We start from the raw sequence: 19,056 nt of genomic DNA on the forward strand, positions 1-19,056 counted from the left end.
CTTGCCATTGGATTCATGAGTTTTATCCATACTTGCACTTATTTTAGAATCATTTTTTGAAACATCTGTCTTCTGACGTTACACAAACCCTTGGAGGAAAAAAAATTAATTCAAATATTTCGTGAATCACGTAGGAAAAGGGTGGAAAATAAACATAATGCTTACAACGCATCTGAAGTTCTCCATTCTCGCTGCTTGGAGCGCTAGTGTCGCTCCAGCTATCAAATGGTAACAATTCTTACAGTAGTGAGTGTAGCGATTGCTGTTAGACTATAGTTTAGGACACATGCATCCCCACTTTGCTACACCCCCACTGTCAGATACTTCTTATCATAGATGCATCTCACTCTCCAGATGCACATAAATTTGTGTCTATTTGTTATTGCACACCTAATCATGCATGGACAGGGGGTGGGTTTGGTTGACTAATGGACCCAGTGAGGAGACAATTAATCCCCCACCCCAAACCCAGAAATCAAAACACTGTTTTAGTTTCTCCCCCAGGAACAAATTCACCGCCAGGAATTTTATACCCCCCTCCAGAAATTTGTTTTATCTATTAAATATGTGCTGATCAGCCATACAGTATTGTATATTGTTTACTACAGCTGGCGAATGTCCTGGATTTTGGGCGCAGGATCAGAGAATTTAGCCTATATGTTGCAAGATGCAGGTGTACCAACATCTTTCAGCTAAGAGAGTTCACTGCATCGGTGAAGTACGGTGAACTCGTTAAAATGTATGAATACATCAAGATGTTCTGATTTAAATGTCTTCGAAGATGCCAAATAAGTCGAAAAGCTAGTACCCTTCTGTTAAGTACCTAACTCTGGCCAGAACACATTCGCCCTTTTTTGTGTTATGATAGGAGCATTTTTCATTCTGGTTTCCAACTTTTGTCCTGCCATAATTTTGATATTAGACTGCCACAACTTTTCAACCAATGTAGATTTCTGTTGACTCAGGAGATGACTAATCTGGTACAGGTTTTTTTATTGTCTTTCGAACCATGTTGCTTGATTTGGGCAATCTTTAGTCTGGCTTCTCTATGGTTACGTGCCTGGTAGGGCCGAACCTGTCAGGTACAGCTCCCTGTGTCTTCCCAAGCACACAAGTGTCAGCACCACATCTAGGGCACATGCCCACAGGAAGTCGTTTATTTTATTTCTTCATTTTTTATCATTTGTTTATTTTGTTTTACACTTTTTCTTTTTAATTTGTTTGGTTTTTAATTGTTTTTATTTAATTTTGTGTTTATAGTTACATATATTTATTCACATATGCAAGAAACTGTATATGCAAACATTTGAAAAATAACCATGAATGCTTAATATAGTGCACAAAATAACAGCAATACTGTGTGAAGTTCCTGACAATAACGTATATAAATAGTTCATATTACATAGATAAACTTCCAAGATAATCATGTTACACAGCTATACTTGTGATGCAAACAAAAATGTAGTATGGTCGAACAAAAAATAGCATAGTCACATGGTTCATGTGAAGTAGCAACTTCAGAACATTAAATTGTGTGAATCTCTCTGTGCCCACAAACTGCTGTTAAGAAAAGGTTACTCATCAAATGGCGCCGGAACAACCATAGGCTTTCGTCTAATTGAACAGCAGTGTGATACTGTACATTATTGTAAATGTAGTTGCAAAACAACCCTAGTAGAATAATGTAACTAACCACACAATGGAATAGTATGAAATAATGGACACACGAAGCTACAGTCAGCCATTATAAGATGTGATACTGTAGTATCTTTATAAGGAATCAATAAGTGTGGGCCACAATGTGTTAGGGTACACTAGGTCTTGAACATCCAATCATTTGACGACCAGCAAAGACCAATATCGTAATACACAAAGAGAACAAACTAACAGTTTAACTAATATGACTAATTGACAGTTCTGTTGACCAGACAGCTCAGCGCTCCAGAGACTAAGTCCTGCTCAAGGTCACTCACACAGAAGACGCCAGCAGCTAAGTCCTGTTCAAGGTCAGACTGTACCTCACATGCGACAGAGCGCACACAGCGTACATAAGAGGATCAATTTTTTTTTTTTAATTTCACAGGAGATTAGGAAAGGAGATAAGGAAATTTATTATCTATAACAGAACATACAGTCACCAGTGATCTTTATTTTACAATTACCATTGCCACCTTTAGCCCATATAAACAGAGGATTTAACTAGTTAACTGAGGATTTAACCAGTTAACTGATGGACCAAAATATGCATAACTTACTGGGAACCCTAACGATCTGTGGTTAAACCTAGCTTATCTACCAGCTACGCGAAAGTAGTCTTTCAAAATGCTTGAAAATTTCCCGAATGATGTAAATGAAATGTTTCATTGACATAACATAAGAAAAAACGTGGCTATGTAATGAAACATGCACTGTATCATTTTCCAGTGGCTGAAAATAAGATAACCTTTTCCTGAAAATAATTCTTATAACAATTTTGGGGCTAGTTTAAGTTCCTGCAAGGAAGTCGACAAAGCTTTATGCCTAAATGCTCGATCAAATAGTAGGCCTGTATCATTTCGTAAAGGGCTGGGCATAATTCTGGTTTGGTACATGCAATGTTCTGCACGTTAGATTTATCAAGGATTTCAAGCGAGTCGTGAATTATTTCTTTAAGGTACAAACAATGAAACGATATTTAATTCTATCCTAACAAAGTGTTTAAGAAGTAACACAATTCTGCAAACACGGCTTAATATCCGAACGCGTAATTTTTCGTATTTAAAACTCGGATCGTGAATGATTTTTGCAAACTTCCTTCTAATTATCGAGAGAATATTTTTTTTATTATCATCTGCATCACTATAAGCTGTCTTGGCATGTGCAACTCGTCTAATACCGGATTTTACATGCATTTTGTGTGCAACTTTACACTGCTACATTGTCGCAACGAATAAAGCTTTCACAACACAACAGGAAGGTCATTAATACCACATGTAGCCTATTTGTTTACCTTCTTACAATATTTGAACCGATTCGCACAAGTTGGAAACATATCAGTGGAGTGCTTTAAAAAACTCACAATAAACGTGTCTTTTCTGGACGTGAAATCTGAATGAAGCTAGATTTTATAATTGAATTTTCAATTTTATCGTAAGAACCCTTATTTTATTTATTCCCTTTGCACCGTTTCCGCGCATTCTGTTCACATGTGAACGAATTTTACGTGCTACGTTTACTACCTGTATCACTTTTTTAAACCGTCTTGTTGGGGTGCCACACGAATTTGTGTTAGTGATACCGTGTTAAACTGTGACCTTGACGATCGTGCAGTACTCCCACAGTCTAACATTTTAGACTGTCGTACTCCCGTACAGTTCTCTAACCTTAGACCGCACAAAACAGTTATTTACCAATTCTCCTTAAATTGGTAGCTGGAGTTATCGTTAACAGATTATCTTATTTACAGACACTTTTACACAACATATAATGTCTCTTGTTATGCTGTCATAAGAGAGTTCTGTCTAGCGCTTCAGACAAGAGATTACTTAAAAACGTTTGTTTGTTGATTTGTTTTTTGACTTCGGTTGTATGCCATTCAGCCATTCCTACGTAATAATAATACCTTTGTTCACTCAGTACCTGGTTCTTTTAGTGTTGCTTGGTCTTTCCTTTTCCCTATAGTTTGCTATTAAATTTTATATCTTTATCTCTCCGTTATCTTCTTGTAGGTTTTAATGTTGGGTTCAGATAGCAAGGACTTGAGTAACATTGGATGTCGGATTTTATTTTTGATAACAAGTGCTACAAAAATGTTCCTCACCTCACTACTCTTTCTGCATTGAAATACAAGGGTTGTGCAGAAAGTAATGCACCACATTTTTTTTCTCAGTTGAAAACAACGCTACGAATGCGAAACGTCTCAAAGCCTACGTATTATTTGAAGTCTCCTGAGTGAGCGCTCCAAGTTTCCGCCACTTCCAACAGATAGCGTAGGTACGGGACAGCTTCAAAATGGCGTCAGTAGGTGATGTACATTACAAGCAACGTGGCATCATTGAATTCGTCACTGCAGAGAAAGAAACTGTGCAGAATATTCGCAAAAGCTTGTACAATGTCTATGGAGCATCTGCTGTAGACGGAAGTACAGTTAGTCGGTGGGCACGGAGGGCAAGGTCATCACAAGATGGTTCAATGAAGCTCCATGATTTGCAGCGGTCGGGGAGACCATCAACGGCTGTCACACCTGACCTAGCTCCCTCGGACTTCCACTTGTTTAAGCCATTAAAGAATGCCATTCATAGAAGACATTTTTAGGACGATGAAGAGGTGATTCACACATTGAAGCACTGGCTCTGTCACCACAAGGATTGGTACCGACAGGGCATATATGCCCTTGTTTCGCGCTGGAGGAAGGCCTTAGAACGGGATGAGATTACATGGAAAAACGGGGTGTGTGGGTAAAACTCCATTCTTTCGTGTGTGTGTGTAACTCTCATTATGTTCAATAAAGAATTGTTGAAGAAAAAAATGTGGTGCACTACTTTCTGGGCAAACCTCATAATATACAATTCGTGTCTACTGTGTAGTATCATCACAATCACAGGCTGATGTTTGGTTTACATGTAGTTGGTATAAACACTCTGGAAAGGTCCCATGATTAAGCCTTATTCAACTTAATGTGGATGTTGCCTGTCGGGATCCAAAAACATACTCAAACTAGGCTCGTTTCGGAATTTGTGGTTGTATTTGCGCAGAGTTGTCTCCTTTATATCGTAAGCTCTGCGTTCATTCTTCCTGCCAGGACTGCAATGCCCTCTTCTGAATAAGTTGCCCATACTCCTTATAGGGATGCTTTATATCTAGAGATGCCCCGTTGTTTGTAGCCCAATTTTCCAACTGATCTGATTTTTCATTGCCTGGGATTCCAGAATGGGCTTTCACCCACGTAAAGGCACACGTATAGTTGTGACGACCACGGCGGACAGAGCCATCACTCCGACGTCATCTCAGACGCCGTCGCAATCTGTTCCACCGCGCGACCGTGGCGCGGGGCGCGGACGGCGGAGGGAGCGCGCCGCGGGAGGAGGGTATTTAAATCGGCCGCCGCCGCGACCGAACCCAGTTCCCTCAGAGCAGCCATAGCGTACGGATCTCCGTGCCGGCACGTTCACAGGAGCTCAGTCCGTCAGTTCACCTGATGATGGCGACATGTATCATCGCCGAAATATTGTGCCCGTTGGACACTATAGACCGGCAGCACACCCGTGGATATTTTGACTAACTTGTTTCTGCTTTCTGAGACGTTCAATATACCAATATCGAACCTGGACTAGGTACTCATTGGTAGTTATTGAGATTTTTGTATTCCATATTGCTTGAAGTACACTTTTTCAATCTGATAATATTATATTGGATCTGTAATTCTCACGTATGATGTGTATCGCCTTTAACACTTTCAATGTTTCGGCCACACAGGTATAAGTAGTTGCTGTTAATTTATATTTTTGGTCCATTTGCAGTTGTGGACTAAAAATAGCACATCTGTGTTGTACTTTCCTGCTGCCTTTGATCCATCTGTGTATATGTGGATTACCCATTGTCTTGTTTCCCCCATTTGTCTTCACAGCACTGTCTTTGTCTCCAAGAAGTCAGACTTTCCATCTATTGTTTGGATTGAGATACAGTCCCTAATTATAAAATAGTCATATTGGTAAACAGACCACCGTGTACTTGCGGCAATACCTTTGCACTTATCTGCCAGATCATTATATGCCAGAATGAAATCAAAAAGCTTTCTGGCTCAATTCCCTGGAGAAGGACGGTACAGTCATAAAATCTGATGTATTGGATTCTGTGAACAGGATAATTTCTCTACTATGTATCGTTTCTGCTTATATGGAGGGTCATCTCTTGCACTTCCAGCAGGGGTAAATTTGTTGGTGTGGATTTAATTATTCCTATGCAGGTTGAAACACGTATGTTCTGTAGCAGCGATGGCGAGCCATGACAATCTCTGACCAGAGAGTAGTAGCGCGTGCGAGATGATTCAGTTGCGAGAGAGCAGTTGCATGTAGGGAGTCGGCAGTTGTTGTTGTACGTAGCAGTCTGTCGGCAGTAGTAGTCTAGTACTGTTGCGGGTAGAGTCGCGAGTGGGACGCAGTCCGCAGGCGTCGACATGGGTCTCTGGTCAAGATGCTAAATGAGGTATATTGTTAAATAAGGTAACGAAGCTGCATTGCGCACATCAGATAATGTAATGTATATTTATTGCAATTAATTTTCAAGGCGTGCCCCAATAATAATTTTGTTTTGAAAGTATTTTAACAAAAGAGCCATTTAATTACAAAAAAATATTTCCCTTGACAAAAGTTTCAGTTAAATTCAAAAAAAATATTTGCGATGCATTTCCTCCAAGCTATGGCGAAAAATAAGAGCAGATGCAGTTATAGTGAGGTAAGAAATCAATTCTAAATTTTTGCACAGGGCCAAAAGATCGACATTTCGGTCTATTTGCGTTTTTCATTGTCATTGAGATTTAATTGTCATTAATTTGTCTTTCATTATTTTGTGGGGAGCTTACACTTGGGTCAGAATGCGATTTTTACATTTAATTGTCATTGTCAGTAGATTAAATTGCTGGGAGGATACACTTGGCTCCCATTTATTATTTTTTATTTAAATATTTCTGTGGGGACGATATTGCTTCGTGGCTCCATTTTTATTAACTTTGTTAGTCATACAAAATTTTCGGTGGGGAGGTTACAGTTGTCGACGCCCGCGGACTGCGTCCCACTCGCGACTCTACCCGCAACAGTACTAGACTACTACAGCCGACAGACTGCTACGTACAACAGGAACTGCCGACTCCCTACATGCAACTGCTCTCTCGCAACTGAATCATCTCGCACGCGCTACTACTCTCTGGTCGTAGATTGTCATGGCTCGCCATCGCTGCTACAGAACATTACGTGTTTCAGTAGCTGTAGGAAGATCGCATATGAAGCCGTTGTCTATAAGAAGGATAGCACAGTGCTGGAAGACATGGTGTAGGGGGAACGGCAATTGGGCTGAAACATCAATGGGAGTTTGAATCGACGAGGTAGGCATCATAGAGTAATCCTTGCAGTTGTGCAAACACGTTGTGCTTGGACGACGTAGTGGGTAGCAAAATAATGTTCAAATGTGTGTGAAATCTTATGGGACTTAACTGCTAAGGTCATCAATCCCTAAGCTTACACACTTGTTGACCTAAATTATCCTAAGGACCAACACACACATCCATGCCCGAGGGAGGACTCGAACCTCCGCCGGGACCAGCCGCACAGTCCATGACTGCAGCGCTCTAGACTGCTCGGCTTATCCCGCGCGGCAGTGGTTAGCACATCTGCTAACTAAGCGGGAGACGTGTGTTCGAATCCCCTTGTTACAGATTTTCATTCGTCACTTCAGTTGGTATATACACATCACAGACTTGAAAAGGTCTCTGGAACCATAAGATTTCATTTGACAACGCAACCCGAGCCGCTGAGAACATACCAATTTACTTCAGGCCTACGCTGCCGAAATAAACGGTAGAATCTTCTTACACCATGATACCGCGAGAGTCTTTGCGGTCTGAATGAGGAAATAGAAATACTTACAGCATGATACCGCGAGAGTCTTTGCGGTCTGAATGAGGAAATAGAAATAGTGAAACCAGCTTCTCATGCTTTAGACAGCGACTCTCTTATCAATATCCGAAGATAACTCGGTAGGAGGCCGTTTTGACATATTGGAACAGCGCTGCAGCCACGATATTCCTCTCTGTGCGATGAGTTGCAGATTCTGCAAATGGAATTCAATATGTTTTCTCTTGCAAATTGCATATGCATGACTGGACATTTTAATCTTATGACACACTTGCTTTGTCATCCATTTCCAGCTGAAGAACGGACAAATGATACGAACTAAATCCAGGTAAAATAATCTTAAATGAAACGCTGATCAATTATTTTTGTTTCCCTATCAAATAAATTTGTCGGAGTGGTGCAATTCCCAAAGGAACCATAAAAATATCAGTGTGTAAAGGGTGTTCCGAAACCATCCGTTCACATTAATATAGGAGGTAGAGAACATCCAAATGTATACGTTGGTAAATAAGCTCTCTGAAGTCAAGTTGTAATGTTACAGAAGATTTTATTAGTGGCGCTGACGTAAGCTGTTGTGTTGGCGTCGCTGTTCTGTACGGATGGTTGGCTCTGAGGCCTACTTGGAAATACACCGTCTCACTCGCAGGCTTCACCGAAAGGTGACTTACTGGCGAACACGCCGGTTCAGTCGCCATGGCTGACATGCATCTGGTATATGGATCTGGAAATAGAAGTGGACGAGATCCAGTGAGAAGGTATCGACAGTGCTTTCACAACCGACGGGTTCCGCAACACCAAACGTTCGGACGTCTCCATCACCTGCTCCGTGACACAGGTACTTTCCGTGCAAATATGCATGATGAAGGTCGGAATCGGACAGCGTGAACTTCCGAAATAAAAGACCAGGTTCTGCGACATGTCGAAGACACTCCATCTACAAGTAAACGACGTATTGCACACATCATTCTTAGACTTGTGTGAAATGTGTTACATAACCAGCAGCTTCATACTTTCCGTCTTCAACGTGTGGCAGCACTAAGACAAGAAGATTTTCACCAGGGTGTGCAATTCGCACAATAATTTTAACGACAGACTACCCTGCACCCCATTTTTCCGGCAGAGGCCCTGCACACCGACGAGGCTTCGTTTACTCGTGAAGGCTGTATCAATATCCACAGTACGCATGTTCTGTCACATGCGAATCCACGAGGTTCTCTACCTCCTACTCATCAGCAGCGATTCGGTGTAGTATCATTCTTCCATTCCAACTGAACGGACAGAGATATCGCATCTTCGTAGAACACGTGTTTCCATAACTGGTGGAGGATGTATTTCTGAATGTTTATCAAAGGATACACTTCTAGCACAATAGGGCTGCAGCCCATTCCAGTGTTGCTCTTAGGAATCATCTTAGAGGGACGTGCAGGAATGGATGAATCGGCCGCGCTGGCCCAGTGACCTCGCCAACCGGGTCACCTGGTCTCACGTGTTCCTTCCTCTAGGAACATACGAAGCAACTGGTGTATCAGACCGTTGTGAAACAGAACAAGCCCGCGTCGCTGAAATTGAAGGCGCTGTTGTTGCCATTGTGGATATGCCAGGAATCTTCGTACGAACACAATATTCAATTGTCCTAAGATAAGCTGTGTGCATACCGGCTAATAGTCGTTTATTCGAGCAGTTTCTGTGAATGCCACTGTTGTAATTAGCTTGCTAAAGTATCTTCTGCGTAAATCATCCCTTTTGTCAGAAGGTGCCGATAGGGACCACATGTAGCACAACTAAATGTATTTGTTTTGATATTCTCTACAGACTGAATTTATTGCAGAAAACTGAAACGAAAGTATCTTTTCAATCTGTTCACAACAGTTTATCATTAGACTAATGTCTGCCAGTGCTAGAACATAAGGAAGTCGACAAGCGTTACGTGTTTGCTTAACCTTTAGAAAATTCACGAGAATTATTCAAAGTGCTTCAGTACATTTCTAAATCGAAGGTTTTGTTATCGTGGACTACCGATATTTTTAACTGTAGATCGCCATCAACGTTACCTGCAGAACTGTTCACAGGTGTTTAGACTGGCCCCTAACTCATAATTATTCAGAGTCCACATGCTGAACTATGTTTCAAACTTTTTGCTATAAACACTCGCTAAATACTTACAAGTCCAGATCAAAAGTTTATGCAGCGTGAACACGAGCTAAAATTATTTCCTGAAGCATAATTATAAGTTACTTATTCTATTGTTTACTTTTCTAATCTCATCTTTATTTACAGCTAAACGTTTTCCATCTGTCTTCCCAGATTTCTAGCTGTGTCTACCAATCCACACGGGAGCAAAGGTTTTTTTTCATCACAGCTAGTCACAAACTTTCGATCCACCTCAATGAGAGCTTTCTTTATCTCTTCATTCTTTACCTTACGTAAATGCTTGAATAATTCAATCTCAATCAATCTTTGAGGACACTTGAGTTTGAGCGACGCTAAGAGCCGGACGTACCGCCCATCTGGGCGTTCGGTTGAGTTTGTAGCGACGATCAGGTACAAGTATGAATGTAGCGACGTTCGGAAACGATCGAGTTGAGCGCAAGATAGTGCTTTAGGACAGTAGATAACAGAGTATTTTGTGAACAGTGAAGAGATTGTCGAGTGCCGTGATCGCGAAATGTGAATTTTATAGTGAAATGTTGTAGCATCAGTTATTGACGTCCGTCCTCATGTAAAAGCCACCCTCAGACAGCGTTTTATGTGTTTAGTCAATATATTGAAGACTATTCGTGGAAAAATAAAAATAAACTACTTGTTCAAATTATAAATCAACGTGAGTGATTCAATTTTTTAAATTACACTGCAATACCTTCCTGCATTGTTTTTGATATTTTGAGTTTACAATAGGTGTGAGATGGCACCCTATGACAAAAAACGTAGCCAAACATTGAGACCAGCCACATCTCTGGACCGCTCAATTAAGCTGAGTGTTGAGTGTAGCAAATAAATATGTTTTCATGCCGTAGAACGTGGGGGTTGGAGCTACCTATACAATCTACTGTGCTTAATGCCTAGTACCGTCGTAGCAGCTACCCTCTGCAGTTTGTAGACTCGGTCGGGATCACTCCACTGCGAGTTCAGAGCGTCAGGCTAGCTGACCTGCAGTCAGGATTTATCGTACTCTGCGCACCGCCAGTCATCGCCATTTAGAGTTGCCGCAAGGCTAGTCTGGTCTAACACTGCTCACAACTATCAAGCCGCTCTCTCCTGGCCATCACAACACCCCCCGACTCGGATGCCAGTGTTATGACAGGACGCACTCATTGCCGCATATGTTGTTGAAGTTTTTATAGACATTTTTGGAGAGTACCATTTCACTCTCATTAATAACCATGAACAACTGCAGAAAATGAACTATTTATATCAGTCTATTTTAAAAAAATTACCGGTTTCCAAACTACATATTTAATTTAATGGCACGGCACTTTGTAGAGTAAATGAGACTGGCCTGCTACTCCTATTCACAAACAAAAAATAGACCTTCTAAGTACTATTACAATCTGTTAATTGGCTAACAAAACGAGCCTCCGACTACCAACGCATTCTGTGAAAAGCGCACATCAACAGCGCTTTCCATTTACACAATATTTGCGGTGAAAATTTTAGGTGATTCACCGTCTATTAAATCTAAGTGGGTATAGTAATACTGTAATATTGAATATTAGATTTCAAACTTCTCAGGCGATTGTGCATTATATCATGTTATTTAAATTTGTTTCTTATGTGGATTATCCTAAAATTATAAACAATGCTTTATTAACATATCACTATTTTATATAATTTTGTGCAAAAAGAAACGGTCAAGAGATCGTGTAAATATTCACGAATCACAACAACGGAAGATTGTCATAAATTCAATTAACATTATTTTTTCTTGAAAAACAGCTAAAAACTTATTTGTCTCGATTCTAAATTAGTTCACGATATTGATCTTGAGATTAATTTCACCAGTTTTCCTGTCATTTAATTTTCATTAATTTTTAACCGCTGGTTTCAAAGATCGCTATTGAGCTACGTCATAATCTCACAGCTTGCATCCATCATCATTCCAAGTCGAAGATTCAGAATAATTATAACGAAAAAACTGCGTATGAGTAACGGTAAAATTGCTTCTGAAATGTTAAAGTTAAACTGCGCAGAAAGTTTTCGTGGAATTCGTACATTTTACAGAGGGACCATCGTGCATTAAGATTACACCAGTCTGCGATCCGTTCGCTACTGTGGTGAGGATCAAAGTACAATGTACTCACAGAACTGGTCTTTTAGTGAAGTGTTCCTTGTTTTATGCCGAATTTATTGCAAATCGAGCCGTGTTATCCTCATCGTGATTTGCAAAATTAGGTGCCTAAAAGTTAAAAATCTATTCTGTAAGATTACACTTGGCCGACAAGTTAATTAGATAGATTTAGTGTCAACAGAATAGTAACAGTTTTAAAGTGCAGATTAAATACCGATATTGAACTGAGTTTCAAAAGGCATCATTTTTCTTGGGAGACATCCAGTGTCGTGTTAGGCAAGTTTTTTGGACTAGGCGAAGCAGCAGCAGGGTCACGTACCATGCTATCGTCTGAAACGACGATACTGCGGGCTGCTTTTAAGTAGCGTCGTAATCATCGAGACATTGGCTTCCCACTAACTAAATGTGGTATTCTGGACCATATCAAATATCTATTAAACCGAACACAATTAATGTGTTAATTAATTTTTGCTACTTTCGTAGTGAAAAGAAATACTTTCCCTACCACGAAAACATTAAAAATCTCGGTTACATGCTAATCGTCTTGTTCAGAAATGCTCACTACTGTACTAAGAGTATTACTCTACAGTCTTCTGTTGGACCCAAGAACAAGAAGTGGGTTATCATTTACATTTGTGACCTGGCCCTTCCTGGGGCTCACAAATGGATATGTACATAACAATTGATCCTTTCGAGTATTCTTTCATAATATAGATGGTTATGAAGACTCCTAATCAAGTCTTAATGAAAACAGCGAATGTTTATTATCGTGCTAACATTTCAAAGCGGTTTTTCCTCTGACTGGCTTTGTTTGACGAAGGAGTCGCACGTCTTCTCTCAAAAGTTAATGCTTGTCGGACGTTTTCTTCCCGGGAACCTATATTAATAGAAATCTGAGGGCGCAGTTGTACCCCCTCATTCTGCTCTGTCTTCCTGAACATCAACTCGGTTGGAGAACCGTCAGTTCTACGTATTTCATCCAGGGTGTCTACTTATTGTTACTACATGAATAAGTGTACTACACTGCTGGCCACGTGAAGGTCCTGTTACGTCCCGTCTTACGTTTCCTTGGTCTATTTAGGTCTTTCCGACAACTGAATGGAACATGAGCCGTGGTAGGATGATTTGTGATGCATAGGATTTAGGCGGTACTAATAGCGACGAAGTTTTCAATTCTTCTACTCATACCCATCTGAGTACCTGAGTGCGTAAGAATGGAGTGGACGCGAAATCGATAATATTTCGAAGATGTCCCGTCAGCCAGGCACTGTACAGTGGCTTGCAGAGTATTTGCTTAGATGTAGATGTAGGAAGATCGAATATAAAGCCGATGTCTACAAGAACGCAGTGGCGAAGGGTAAAAGACATGGTTTAGGGGGAGCACAAAGTTAGTTGAGGCTCGAATGGGAGTTTGAATCGAGGAGCGAGGCGTACTAGTGTAGTCCTTGCAGTTGTGATAAGACGTCGTGCACTAGTGGGGAAATGATTAGCACACCTGCGCGTTAATCAGAAGGCCAGGAATCGAAGCTCCGCCTTGGCATAAATTTCGATTCGTCGCAGCATCCGGCGTATATAGATCATAGACAACTGAGACCTGAAAGTGTCTCTCGAACCATATGGTTGCATTTGACAGAGCTGCTGAGCCACTGAAAACTCACCAATTTAGATCAGGCCCCTACTGCTGAAATAACGGTGGGTTCTTCTCACGTAATGGTATCGCAAGCGTCTTTGTGGTCCGAATAAGGACACAGGAATAGTGAAATCAGCTTGTCATGCTTTAGACAGAGACACTCTTATCAATATCCTAAGATAACTCGGTAAGAGTCTGTTTTGAGATCTGGGAGCAGCGCTACAGCGACGATATTCTTCTCTGTACGATGAGTTGCAGATTCCGCAAAAAGAACTCATTGTGTTTTATCTTCTACTCCCATAACCCCGACTGGACACTTTAGCCTTATCATAGGCTTCCTTTGACATCTGTTTCCAGCTGAAGAACTGATAAATGACACGGCATTTGCAATCGAAATGATTACAGCATAGAATTTTAAATGAAGCACTGCTCAGTTTATTTTGTTTTATTATCAAATAAACTTGTGAGAACGGAGCATTGTCAAACGATTTAAAAAATATGCATGCATAAATAGTTTTCCGAAATATCCGTTCAAATTAACATAGAATGTAGAGAACACCAAAAATTGTGCTTCGGTGATGAATGTATGGTTTCTGGGGAAACCTTGTAACGCTAGGTTCAAAAAATGGTTCAAATGTCTATGAGCACTATGGGACTTAACATAGGAGGTCATCAGTCCCATAGAACTTAGAACTACTTAAACTAACCTAACCCAACGACAGCACACACATCCATGGCCGAGGCATGACCCGAACCTTACGTTATTTTATTTTCAAACAGTTGGGCAAAAGTGAATGTACTCAGACATTTCGCTCTTTACTTATTCTGATCATCACTAAACTGATACACAATATTTTTAGCGCAACCCAATCTGACTTTCAATAATCCCTACAGAAGAATGGCCCTAACTAACAGTAACCTATGCCTTTCATGAATCACATACCTCGCAAAAATCTTCGTTACTCGAATTACTGCAATACAGCGAGCGCCAATACTGCCAGCTAAATAAAAGATTCCAGCTACTGAAGGCACAAACTACTGATAGGCATAGTTAGCAAATGAAAGATTTTGATAGAGAACAAACAATGTATTTACCTTAATAATATTCCAAAGTCATCATATAAATATATCAGTTCATGATATCCAGCATTACAAATTTACTCTTTCCGATGGACACACGCCCAGATCATCTGCTCTCAAAATTCTGCCATCTCTCTCCCCACAGCTATCTAATGCTGGCGGCTCACCTGCAACTGCGCAACGCTACGTGCTGTTCACATCCAGTTGCCCAACACTACAATAGCAAATATTCCAACAAAGCAAACCAGCCACAGACTTCACACAGCATAATCAGTGATTTTCATATAGAGCGCTACGTGGCGTTACCAACATAAAAACCTAAACAGCCTACTTACATAGCCCCCCTGCTCCCCATAAAAAATTTTACAAAAGAAACCAAATGCACATACTTATTGATATACTGTTGGTCAAAAGCAAAGATTTTCTCACAGACCATAAAGACAGTCCTGATTGTTCATCACAGTAAAATTGCAGTGTTTTTCTCAAAGTCTGAGCAGTAAAAGAAAATGCATGCGGGAGAAGTTGATTTCCATGCAGTCTTGAAGAAGTAGTATTGTCCTTCCCACTGTAAGACAGTGCTAACTCTTGACATGCAGACAGGGCCACAACAGAGCAAACCCACAACAGAGTCATTCGAAGTTTTGAAGAATATTGGTATGTAGGACATCACAGAGTAGACCCACTGTAGTCCTGGTAGAGATTATGGTATTGGTGGGCCATCAAAGGTGCGGACCTACTGCAGTCCTTGTAGAGATAATGGTATTGATGGGCCATCAAAGGTGCAGACCCATTGTAGTGCTTGTAGAGATTGCAAGCAGCCATCTGTTGCAACTGTGCCGGTGCACACTTACTATCGAAGAGTCTTGTGGATAATATAGCAAGTCCATGAACCACCACTTGTGCACTAACAAAAAAAATTGAAATGTCCTTAGAACCAGCAATGCTGTTGACCAGTCCTTTGTTGAATTATCAACACACGTGCAAGCACTAACAGTCCCAACTTCTCACTAGGTGCCCTCCGCCACACACCCTCAGGTGCCTTGAGGAGTATGGATGTAGATGTAGATGTAGATTGTGCATATACTATGACCAACAGAAATGTTTGCACTGAAATGAATGCTTACAAGTTAGTTAATTTGATTAACTGGTGTCAATTGCAATTTTATAACATGAGAATACAATTACAAAGGTACAGAAAACATCATTAAAAACATAATAATACAGATAACATTTGTAGCAACACAGGCTTTACAAAGAATAGAAATAAACATATACATCAGTGTTACAGGAATTATGACATAAGTAAATACATGAAAGATCAGAATATCTTCCGAAAATAACGTCTAAACATCTTTACAAAGCAAATAACAAATTATTAATGCAAATTATATTTGAGGATGACAGTATTCCACATCATAGTGAATGCAGCTTAGTATTAGAGAAATTCTACAACATAAATCTTATTAGCTAAACACATAAAGACAGGAAAAACACAAATGCACAAGGGTACACAAACACATAGCCAAATAACACAAAAGGAAAGGACAGGGTTCTTTTTCAGTGTAACATTTGGTGCTTCAGTCCAACCCAAATCTTCATTCCATACATCTTTCCTCTGATTTCAACATCAATTCCCACAAAAAAAAAGAAAAAAAACCTATCCAAATCTGTTGTCCCTAAAGCCTACTGTTTTGTTCACATCCTCTTTCAAAATAGTTATTTCTCATTATACAATACTGATTTTGGCCCAAATCTTTTTCATATAGCTTCTCAATTAATTCTTTCCAATTCATCACAATTCATTCACTTATATAGCTTACCCCATCTTAAGCTAACTTAAATGTACTGAGCTCAGATATATATACTAAGGGATGACGCAATGCATTAGCAAAAAAAAATTAAAACAAAAAGCTATGACCAAAAAAATGCAAATTGGCAAAGCAAGCAGCAGTATATCTAAATTAGCAAAGCAAATGCAATATTACAAGTAATATAAGGCAATGTGCAGCAAACAAGAAAAATTAATCAGTTGCAAAACTGCCTTAACAGAGTAATACAAAGTGAAATCCAGTAGCACTATGCCTGGCAAACAGCAGCAGCAAATGCAATAACTTATATCTAAACATGGCAAACCCACAAGCAGAAAAAATAGTACACTAAAGACAACAAAGCAGATAAGGGAAATGTCTATTCACATCTTAATGTCTATGGCATTAAAGTAGTGCACCACAACAACTTATTCTACAAAACAATTACCAAGTACTTGAAAAAAAATTATCTATGCAGTTACTGTTGTTAGTCCCTTTTTATTGTTCTTTCCTTTCCGAGTGCTCCTTTTTCGAAGAATGTGGACCATAAAATTATTGTTTAATAGATCTGTTGACAGAAAGTGTTCACATTAGCAAATGCATTTAATTTTATTTTATAAAACCAATACTGCAACACAGCTGGAAACCAGATGTCAAGTGAAATAAGCAACTATTTACAAAGCAAAGTCACAAAAACTTCATTCAATAGCCATGTGGCATTTCATAAGTCAGTAGAAATTCTCTCAACTCTCGTAGAAAGACACTTGTCATAATCAGGTGTGCAGTTGTAAGAATATTTCCCATCAATTCATAAGCATTTTAGTAAGTAGCACAAAATATAAGCTCCACAGTATAATCATATGTTTCCAAGTAATAGTGTGTCATATTTGCGATGTTTTCTACAAAGGAATGTCAATAGCAAGGTTAATGGTCTCTTTTTTTTCTTTTTTTACCTAATGACTTTTTCTCCAGGTGACTGATGCAGCTGGGTGCCCACAATGTATTACATCAAGGTCACTTAGCTTTCTTACCCAAAAATTTATGACAGCAGTTTCCACTACAGTGACAGTCTCATATAAAAAAAATTCACAGATCGAAAAATTACAGTAGAAATGCGTAGAAACGAAATCTAATGAATAGCAGTGTTGTGATACATTCATGCATGGACACACAAGTCATAACTCTTTAAGTACAATTCTTGGTTTCCAACATCCTTTTTCACAAACCAGAGTCCCTAACTTCTATTCGTTATTCATATACATATAAACATGTAATCACATTCCTCATGTACGGTAGCATCAGTTTATTGATCATAAACATACCTCAACAGCATAATACATATCTTCATCATAATAACAACATCATAAAACCTCAGCCAAATCTCAAAAACGTCGTAGCTTTCTGCAATAATTTCAAAACCTAAGAAAATTCTCTGCTCATTTCAATAGTGTCATGTACCTCAAATGTACTTTAAAAATCATGATCCCATACCAAATACATCATTCAAAGCTCTCATAGTATCACAATGGTTCTGAAAAAATATGAAGAGTTCACAAAGTACAGACAAAATACAATTTCATAAGTGTGAAGTTATCCAACTGTGTAATTGCGTAAACATGTGTCACTGATGTAGTAAAAACAATGTTTGTCTCTCTCAGTCAAATTCTGTGTTACCGAAATATGGTATCGATGTGTAAAGTTGTATAAGCAAATACCATTTTAGCTAGGGCTCCTTGTGCTTGCCTCACACATGGTACACAAAGTAAGCGTGTACCCCCCCTGAGGATTAATGTAATTATACCCTCAGGTGTTACAGATTACAGCAATGGAATGAAATATATCATGGAAAACCTTTGTATCTTTGTAATTCAAAAATATTTAAAAATAAATGTTTTAAGTACAAAATTAATCACTCAAATACTGTCATCTGTAAGCAAAGTTCTGTGGAAGTCAATGTACTTACCTTGTAATAAACAAAAGCAAAATGCTATGGGTATAGATATCATAGTTATTATGTACAGTACTGTGATCAAGAAAGTACTATACTGTAACCTATTGTTGTGCTACGGAAAAGGCTGTCTCATTGTAGCTATACCACAAACGTTAATACTAAAACATGTTTTACTTTCCAGAATAATTCAGAAAAACTGTGCAGATATAAAACAGATACACCGCAAAAGCAATAATATAAATTGTGTCACACATTAGTAGCGTCTTGATATAATCGTGTAGCTGTCAAATAAACTAACCATTGTGTCATCTGGTATCTCTCAGAAAGCACTTTAAATCCATAATGTATTTTCAATTAAACCAAAATGTTGCATTAAAATCTCATTAGCAGTGCCGATATATGTTCTAAGTATGTAAGCCTTATAGTCGTTACGTAATCGCGCAACTAACAACAAAGAATGTACACACACAAGAACACTGTGTCGTCTGTTCACTATAACAATGCATTTATAATTACTGTCTAAATAAGTTCCCTAGGTTCTTGACTGGAAAGTTAACTTTAAAACATAGTTGCATATTAACAGTTTCTAAGTGTGATAAAGCGTACTAGTAATGTGAAGTGAAAGATTTTATGGCAAAGACTAAGTTAAGAAACGGATTATCTCTCAATAAACGGTTTTACATGTGAAATGTGGT

The sequence above is a fragment of the Schistocerca americana genome, chromosome 5, assembly GCF_021461395.2.
Source record: "Schistocerca americana isolate TAMUIC-IGC-003095 chromosome 5, iqSchAmer2.1, whole genome shotgun sequence".
NCBI lineage: Eukaryota > Metazoa > Arthropoda > Insecta > Orthoptera > Acrididae > Schistocerca > Schistocerca americana.